This window comes from Meles meles, chromosome 8 (assembly GCF_922984935.1).
Source record: "Meles meles chromosome 8, mMelMel3.1 paternal haplotype, whole genome shotgun sequence".
NCBI lineage: Eukaryota > Metazoa > Chordata > Mammalia > Carnivora > Mustelidae > Meles > Meles meles.
In genome coordinates, this window is record NC_060073.1 from 33,823,033 (window position 1) to 33,831,232 (window position 8,200).

The window sequence follows — 8,200 nt, forward strand, 5'->3', positions numbered from 1 at the left end:
ATTGTGTGAACCAACTTTTCACTGCAACGTGCATGTCCCTGAATGCTCATGAAAGCAATGTGACTATTAGATTTTGGGGATTACAAATTAATTTAGTGAGAAGGCAAATTCACAAATACAGAATCTGTAAACAATGAGGATCCATTGTACTTCGAAATAAATGTTTATAGGGTGCTAAAAAGGAGTAACTTAACCATATTTTTTTAGAGGTTGCATTATTTAAACATTTTAAGGTGCTTTTGAATGGGTAATAATTATTTAGCCTAGAATATTATTATTGGGAGGAATCTTGAAGATTGATTTTTAGAGACAAAGAAGATTGGTCCTGGAGAGATAAAACACCTTTCCCAAAGTTGCTTTATAAGTCACGTGGTAGCTAAACAGGATCAAAATCTCTTATCCCTTGATCCTTAGTTTGTCTCTTTTTCTACTGCTCTATCCCAAACCGTGTATGCCACTCTTTTAGGGCACTAGTGACCTAAGAAGCATTTATTTCCAAGTATGACTATTTTGAAATTAGGGATAGTTTAAATATTGAGAAGCTGATTCTAACACAGAGAGATGAGTGAAAGAAACAAATGTCTGAAATGTCTGAAACAAAAATGTCTTTAATCATATTTTATAACATATTCCACTGGAATGTCTCTGTACCCAAGATGTCTTTGTCTCTGGGATTAATGATTTTTCATTTTATTTCCAATTTGCTATAGTAACCAGAGATCAAATTTTAATATTCCAATGAGTTAAAGTCACTAATTATTTCAAAAAGGCAGAGAGAAGGGGTTCTGTCAAGAATTGGTTTGTGAAGCCTGAGCTATATTCTGAAGTCATAAATAGCCCTTCTTTAGTGTCCTTCTTCAAATTTGACTGCAAGTTTAAAAGGGTTCTATTGCTTTTTCTAATGGTCTGGCATGGGTCATTAACTGTCCCAGCACTTTCAGTATTTCCTGCACTAGAAAATCAAGGATGGAACTGACAGACTGCTGGACTGAGAGGCAAAGGACCTAGCATCAAGAGACCACTAACTAATTGAGGGAAATTATGTTTGAGGATGGGAGTCACTTGACAGTGGATAATTATCCATCTTATTTAAAGCCATTAATTAATTTAAACATGAGTGACTTTTTTAAAGGGCTCTGTACCAAAAATAGTAATAATGTAGAGGTTTTTGTGAAGAGTATAGATACAGAGTCTATAATCTCATGTTTATAAAAATCTTAGATTCTATTTCCTATAACATAAATGTTGGCAAAACCTAATGTTTTGCTGTGTGAGAGTTACTCAGGCTTCCAAGATCTAGTTAAAATAAAGTCCAGAAATAAGTTTCAAAAGCAGATTGAAGTTCAATCTAAGTTCAATCAACCTGAATAACTTCAGTAATTCTTATTTTAATTATTAAAAACAAAACCTACACAGAATCAAAAATAATCTCAAAAATGAGCCAACAAAAGAAATCAATATCCTAGCTAAGAAAGATCATGGACTTTGGAGTCAGGCAAAATTCAGCACTGTTTTGAGTTAGTCATTTGATTTCTCAGGCTTCCTCTATAAGTAAGTACAATAATATCTATATCATGGGGTGGTTCTAAATAAGATAATGTTTATAAAGTACTTTGCAAATCTATTTGTTATTACCATATAAAAATTGCCACCAAATTTAGTGGTTTGAAATAATACATATTTATTATCTTACAGTTTCTGTGGGTCAAGAATCTGGGCCAAATTTAGTTGTATGCTTCTGGCTTGAGTTCACTCATGAGATTGCAGCCAAGCTCTTGGCTGGGTCTGAAGTCTCATCTGAAAATCTGACTGGAGAAAAAAATTTCAAGTTCACTCATGTGGGCTTCTATTCCTCAGGACTATTAGATTGAGGAACTAATTTCTTTGCTGATTGTTGGCCAAAAGCCTCCCTGTTTCTTTTCGTCTGGACCTCTCCACAGAGCTACTTGACAATATGGCAGGTGGCTTTCCCTAGAGTGAGCTGTCCAAGAAAGAGAAAGAGAACATTCAAAGCAGAAAACATGGTCTTTTTATAACCTAATATCAGAGGTGACGTCCCATGACTTGTGCCATATTTGATTCACTGGAAGCAGATCAGTAAGTCCACTCAAGGGTAGGGGATTACACAATGATGTGAAAGCCAGAAGGTTGGGGTCATTGAGGGTCATCTTAGAGGCTATTGAGAGAACACATAGATTGACAAACAGTTGGTTTAAACATTCCCTGACCATGGCAATTATAACAGCAACTTTTATATGGAGCTTGTTATGTGCCAAGCAGTGTTCCAAGTGTTTTAATACATATTAATTAATTTAATTCTTTCAAATTATAATGGTTCTTCTGAAGAGGAGAAAATAAAGTTACAGAGAAATTAAATTGCCCATAGTCAGAGAGCTCATAGTGTTAGATTTGTGATTTGAATTCAAGCAGTTTCAAAGCCTAGAGCCCTACATGTTATGCTATATTATGTCACAATCAGTGGCCCCTAACCTTTATGACTCTTTTATGAACCTGATGAATGCTATGAACCTTTTTCTAGAAAAATATACTAAGCTACATTTTCTATACCATTTTAGAGGGTTTTCAGAAACCCTAAAGTCCACAAATGGTCACCTAATTTAGAACCCTTGTCTGTAATGCTCCAACTCGAATAGAATTCAATAAAGTCTAGATTTCTGCATAAATTGGTGTAGTAAGGAACAGATTGAGGATCAGTATTGGATTCTAGCTCAATAAGCAAGTCATTTAACTTGAAGCCACAGTCTTTTTACCTATAAAATGGTGTAAGAACTAACATACACTGAGTGTAACAACTTACATATGGGGGTTCCTGGGTGGCTCAGTCAGTTAGGCATCTGACTCTTGATTTTGGCTTAGCTCATGATCTGAGGGTCATGAGATCGAGCCCTGGGTCAGGTTCTACACTCAGCTTGCAGTTTGCTTGGGAATCTCCTTCTCCCCCAGCTTGTGCCCTCTATCTCTCTCTAAAATAAATAAATAAAGTCTTAAAATATAAAAACCTCACATATATTACTTTGTACCATGCACTGTTCCAAGTGTTTTCTCAGAGCATCTAACTTAATACTGATACATCCTCCCCCTTATCTCTACGAGATAGGTATTCCTCACCCTTATCTCTATGAGATAGGTATTATTACAATCCTGTTTTAGCGATAAGGATACTGAAACCTGGGGTGCCTGGGTGGCTCAGTGGGTTAAGCCGCTGCCTTCAGCTCAGGTCATGATCTCAGGGTCCTGGGATCGAGTCCTGCATTGGGCTCTCTGCTCAGCAGCGAGCCTGCTTCCCTCTCTCTCTCTCTGCCTGCCTCTCTGTCTACTTGTGATCTCTCTCTGTCAAATAAATAAATAAAATCTTTAAAAAAAAAAAAAGATACTGAAACCCAAGGAGGTAAGGTACCTTGTCTAAGATCATATGTTAAGGGGCTGAGTCAGACTCTGAACCGAGTCAATCTGAGGTTGAAGTCCATATTCTTAAATGCTACACCCCATCACCCCCTGGGGCCACTATAAGAATACAATAAATATGCATATATGAAAACTTTTCATAAATGGCAAGTGCTAAAACATTTGAGATACATAGTTGAAAGAGAAATGAAATTGATTTGCATTGGAATCCTGTAACCTCACAACTATATGACCTTGAATAAGACTTTTAAACTCTCTGGACCTCTGCTTCCTCAACTGTAAAAAAGGAAAAACCATACATCTCTTCCCTTTCTTAAATAGATACCTATAGGAAGGCATTTAGTAAACTGTGTAAAGTATTAAATTAATGTAGGTTCTTACATGTATTTATATTTCATCTGATTCCATTGACAAAAGTCCTTAAAATGGATAAATGGTATTTCAGTAAAACAAAACCTTGAGTTTCTTTTATAGAGGATAATCTTCAGAAAGTAGCAGGTTTGGCTACATTTGTTGATGTCTCAAATATACATATTTTTAAACATGTACTGCCAAGCAGTTGACTTGTCTTTTGAACACCCCAACCCACCTTCAGTTGAAATGTTCAAGAATTGGTTTGGCTTCCTCTTTAAAATTTTCTGCACTTTCCATCACAGAGAACACTCATTAATTCTACCTTTTTTTTTTAAATTTCAAAAGACATTAACTAAATGTCAGATAACATGAAAATTGGTTTCCATTTTGATAAATAATGCAATATCACTCTACATATAATAAAAAAGCATCATACTGAGAGTATCTGGAAAAGAAATTAAGAAAACAATTCTACTTACAATAGCAACAACAACAAAAATACTTGGAAACAAATTTTACTAAGGAAGGAAAAGATCCATATACTGAAAACTATAAAACATTGATGAAAGAAATTGAAGAAGACACAAACTATTGAAAAGATTCCCCATGTTCATGAATTATAATAATTAATATTATTAAAAATCCATACTACTCAAAGCAATCTATAGATCTAAAATAGTCCCTATCAAAATTTCAATGGCATTTTTTTACAGAAATAGAAAAAATAATCCTAAATATTGTGTGGGATTATGAAAGACCTCAAATAACTAAAGCAATCTTGAGGAAGAAGAGCAAAGCTGGAGGTATCACACTTATTGACTTCAAACTTTATCACAAAGCTATAGTATTCAAAACAGTATGGTGCTGGGGTAAAAATAGCTGCATTGACCAATGGAATAGAATAAAGAGCCCAAATAAAAGCCCACACATATATGGTCAAATAATTTTCAACAAGGCTGCCCCAAATACACAATTTATTTGAAAGTGACATTGAAAAAACTGAATGACCACATTTAAAAAATGCATTTTATCTTATACCATATACATAAATCAATGTAGATTAAAGGCACAAATTTAGGAGCTAAAACTATAAAACTCGAATAGAAAACATAGGGGAAATCTTCTTGACCTTGGTCAATGAAATGGTTATTTGTTACATCACCAAAGCACAGGCAACAAAAGCAAAAATAAACAAGTGGGACTCTATCAAAGTAAAAGTTTCTGCACAGTAAGGGAAATAAACAGAAAAAGAAAAAGAAAATAAAGGGCGATCTATAGAATAGGAGAAAATATTTACAAACCATATACCCATTAAGGGGTTACTATTAAAAAAATAAAAGCAATTCTTACATCTCAATAGCAAAACAAAACCCCCAAATAACCCGATGAAAAATGGGCAAAAGACCAGAATAGACATTTTCCCAAAGAAGACATAAGTAGCCAACAGATATAATGAAAAGTTGCTCAATATCACTAATTATCAGGGACATGCAAATCAACATCACACTAAGAGATCTCCTCACACTTGTTAGACTATTATGAAAAAGACAAGAGATACAAAAGGAAAAAAAGGACAAGAGATAACAAATGTTAGCAAGGATATGGAGAAAATCTATTGCACTCTTGGTGGAGATATAAATTGGCATAGCCATTACAGAAAACAGTTTGGAGGTTCCTCACAAAATTAAAAATAGAATTAGCATGTGATCTAACAATCCCACTTCTGGGTATATATCCAAAGGAACTGAAATCAGTATCTCAAAGAAATATCTGTACTCCCATGCTCATTCAAATATTATTCATCAGAGCTGGGATATGGAAACAACCTAAGTGTCTATCAGTGGCTAAACGGGTAAAGAAAATAAGATACACCTGCATGCATGGGAGCCTGTGCCTATGTGCATGTGTGCAGACACTCACAATGGAACATTATTCAGCCACAGAAAATAAGGAATAAGGAAATCCTGCCATTTGCAGGATGAACTTGGAGGGCATTATGTTGAGTGAAATAAGCTAGAGAGAGAAACAAATATTGTATGGTATCACTCATATGTGAAATCTAAAAACAAACCAGAAAATGTTGAACTCACAGTAAGAAAGAGTAGAATGGGTACCAAGGGCTGGGGGGTGAAAGGTAAAGGAAACGGTGAGATATAGGACAAAGGATACACATTTTCAGTTATAAGATAATCTAATATCATGGTGTCTTAGTTAACTGTACTTGAAATTGGCTAAGAGAGTAGGTCTTCAGTGTTCTCATTATAGAAAAGGTAATTATATGAAGTGATGGATATGTTAATTAACTTGATTGTAGAATCATTTCACAAAGTGTACATATATAAAATAATCACGTTGTACACTTTAAATCTCTTACAATTTTGTCAACCGTATTTCAAAAAAGATGGAGGGGGAAAAAAAAGGCATCATAAGAAAGTAGACAATGGACTGAGGAGGCCTAGGTTTAAATCTCAACTCTACCACATACTGTCTGTGTGACCTTAAGCACGTTGCCCAACTGCTTCACACAGATGCGTGTGCATCTGTAAAATGGGGATAATAATAGTACTAACTTCATAGGACTGTGATGTGGGTTAAGTGAGCTCTGTACGTAAAATATTTAGAATACTAGTTATTATATTTGTTATTATTAATAACTTAAGTTATTATACTTGAATGACCACACTCTCTTCCCCATATCTCATTTTATTACCCATGAAGTGGGAATAATACTGCATTTTATTTCTGATTAGGATTGTAAAACATTTTCAAGTTGTTTGAAGAACGTTTTAAACTCTGTAGGTGCTATGGATCTGCAAAGAGTTAACTGTTGTTACACTTTTAAAAAGGAGAAGATAATTACTACGTGATCTGTTTTCAGGAGGAGCATTAGTCAACAAAGTGCCTTTTTTTTTTTTTTTTTTTTAAGCGCCCACGGAGTTGCAAGCTACTTGTGGGATGATTCAAATGATTTAGAAAACTCAATTCTGGACTGAAGTAGAATGTTTTTCTCATATCAGAATTTTTGTAACTGCAATATCAGAGCAAAAGAATATCAGTTTTCATGTGGGAAAAAAATTCTTTAATAAGAAACACACAATATTTTACAAAAAGTAAGTAAAGAAGGAACCTATTTTCAACTGCCTCTCCTCTTAAGAAAAATAAACCCATGTATTCTTTACATATTATGTCCATGACTGCCCTCAGCTTTATTAGAAGCTCAAAGGTATCCCAGGCACCTATCAGGTCAGCCTCCCACCAAGTGCATTTCTATTTTTGTTTCCTTGTGGGAAACAACAAAGCTTAGAGGCTTGTTTTGGATTAGAGTTTTTCCCATCACCCGTCACCGCTGAGGACTGACTGAGCCCAACCCCCTACCTAATGGCAATGACAGAGACTGGCTCAAAGGAAAAATCAATTTGAGTTTATGAAATAAACATGTAAATATCTATTTAAAAAGATGGTGATATAAGATCCTGTCATTAACAAGACATTTAATTAGAGGAGCAGAATACCATGGGCTCACTTAGAGCATCTTAAAATCTTCTCCAAAGCACACCCATACCCCCAACAACTAAAATTTAAAATCAAACAGAAAAAGATGCTTATTTTTTTCACTAGTTAAACACAACTGGAACTCGATCTTCTTTGAATAAGATTTCCCGAGACAGACTCAGATGAATCCCAAAGAATGGAGATGGTATATATACTTATTAGCATATATATTGGGGGGAAATGCAGAAGGGAGTTGGGGAAGCATTGTAACATTCTAAATGCAGAATACATCCAGTTTATTAGTGAACAAAGGTCAAATGGGAAAATTCTCCACATGCATGACTGAGGTATAAAACCCAGAGGTGTTGAGAACCAAGGCTGCCATGTGGCTGTCATGGGTCAAGAAGACCCCACAGCAGAGATTAAAGAGAGAAGTCCAGACTGGATGAATGGTACAGCTACATATTAGAGCTCAGGAATGGCAAGGAGAACAGAGCCGGGGACCCAGTTAGCAAGGATGAGGATGGGAGACAGAAAATTTCCTGAGTGGAATTATTGCCTCTGTCCATTAAAATGGACAATATACCAAAAGACCATGAATACCAGGAAAGTCATGGTTTCCTCATATTGGGTTGATGAGTAATCTTTCTAGGAACTTAAATAATCCCCTAAGAGGAAAAGGGAGAGAAGAAACACTGAATTTGACTACCCAAAAGACAATGAGTTTCAACTAGAATCAAGTTCTATAAAAAGAACGTAGTACAATAGGCTCCATCACAAAGGTTGAGATGAAGAAGAGTGTTCACCTCAATGTGGGGAGAGCCAAAAGGCCCAAAGAAAGGGATTTTGAAATTAATTCACTGTAGATTCTCATGGACAAACATCCTCTCTCTTGCACTCATCTTCTCTCCTTGCTTTGGGAGAGGAC